The 1,556-nt window shown below is 34.3% G+C and overlaps 1 non-coding gene across 1 annotated transcript; it reads right to left on the reverse strand.

Annotated features, from left to right (window-relative positions):
- Nucleotides 1–1,249: 1,249 nt before the first annotated feature.
- On the reverse strand, nucleotides 1,250–1,356 carry LOC122737441. Its single transcript, XR_006354276.1, has one exon. It is a non-coding gene; the product is annotated as a U6 spliceosomal RNA (small nuclear RNA).
- Between the last annotated feature and the right edge of the window lie 200 nt (nucleotides 1,357–1,556).

A 1,556-nucleotide genomic window follows, 5' to 3' on the forward strand; every position in this document is an offset into this window, starting at 1 on the left:
CTAGATCTAGGGAAACAAGAGTGTTAATTGTGCCTGATTTTTCTTTTTTAAAATATGAAACCTGGAAAATGATGCATGAATTTATTTGAAGAAAGTTATAGGTTTTTCTGAAGTCACTTTGTAAATTTTTTTGTATAAATGTAGAAACATTTTAATTCTAAAAAAGCATTTGTTTAAAAAATGTTAGGTTCTCGTCTAGACTCTTAATGAGTAAGAACTTTGAAATTTCTGCTGCAGCTGGTGGTTTCTTCAATTTAGTATGAACTAGTTCTATATTAGAACTTAAAATTATTTTTAACAGAATCAGATTGTGCCTCTAGCCTTTTGCACATAATGTAGATACATTCTGTGTGACATGTTAAAACTGATCTGAGTTCTAGTATTGCTAAGGAAGGAAATGTATGTGTCATAACTATCCTCTACTAAATTCTTGTTTTAAAATGTATTATTTATTTTAAACGTTCTTTTCTTTCCAAATCCTTTGTGTTCCTCCCACACCCTCCTTCTCCCACTGAGAAAGCAAGCAATATGATATCATGTGTACATGCTCTCTTAATCCCTCTACTGAATTCTAACTTCAGCATGGGAGAATGAATTTAGAGTGAGAGCAAATCCTGAGAGAGAAATCACTTTCTACCTATGTGACCTCGGGAAAGTAATTTCACTTTCCTGCCTCAGACTCCTCATGTGTAAAATAGGGGTTATATTTTAAAAGCCAAAATAAGATAAAATTAAAAGGGCTAATAATTGTACTTACCTCTCAGGGTAGTTGTGGATAAAAGGAGATAATATTTGTAAAGTGCTTTGCAAACCCTAAAATGCTATATAAATTCTAGCTGTGACTATTATTTAAATGTTAAGCATAAAAGACTATTTTGATCCTAGAGGAAATAGGGAGCACTGAAAAATCATAGTCAGATTTGAACTTTAGTATGAATTGGTGTTGGAAGACATTTTAGGAAGAAAACCCAATAGAAGGTTATTAGAAAGGTCCAAGGGAAAAGCTTTTCAAAATAGTTGGATCATTTCACAATTCTACCAACAATGGATTAGTGTGCCAGTTTTAAGGATGACACTGTTTTGTTTTGTTTTGTTTTGTTTTGTTTTGTTTTTTAGTGAGGCAATTGGGGTTAAGTGACTTGCCCAGGGTCAGACAGCTAGTGAGTGTTAAGTGTCTGAGGCCAGATTTGAACTCAGGTCCTCCTGACTCCAGGGCCAGTGCTCTATCCACTGCACCACCTAGCTGCCCAAAACTATGGAACGCTTCATGAATTTGCGTGTCATCCTTGCGCAGGGGCCATGCTAATCTTCTCTGTATCGTTCCAATTTTAGTATATGTGCTGCCGAAGTGAGCACAAGAATGACACTGTTAAAGTTCAGAAGAGGTATGAGTTTGGGGAAAAATAATGATCTCTGTTTTTGATCCAAGGCCCTTGACCATCTTGGTTTGTTCTCTAGATATTCTTCAGCTTACAAAAAATATATAATTTTTTTAATGCATCATACTAATTTAATTCAAATCAATAAACATTTGTCAAGTTTTTATTATGTGTAAG

Source organism: Dromiciops gliroides, chromosome 1 (assembly GCF_019393635.1).
Source record: "Dromiciops gliroides isolate mDroGli1 chromosome 1, mDroGli1.pri, whole genome shotgun sequence".
Lineage (NCBI taxonomy): Eukaryota > Metazoa > Chordata > Mammalia > Microbiotheria > Microbiotheriidae > Dromiciops > Dromiciops gliroides.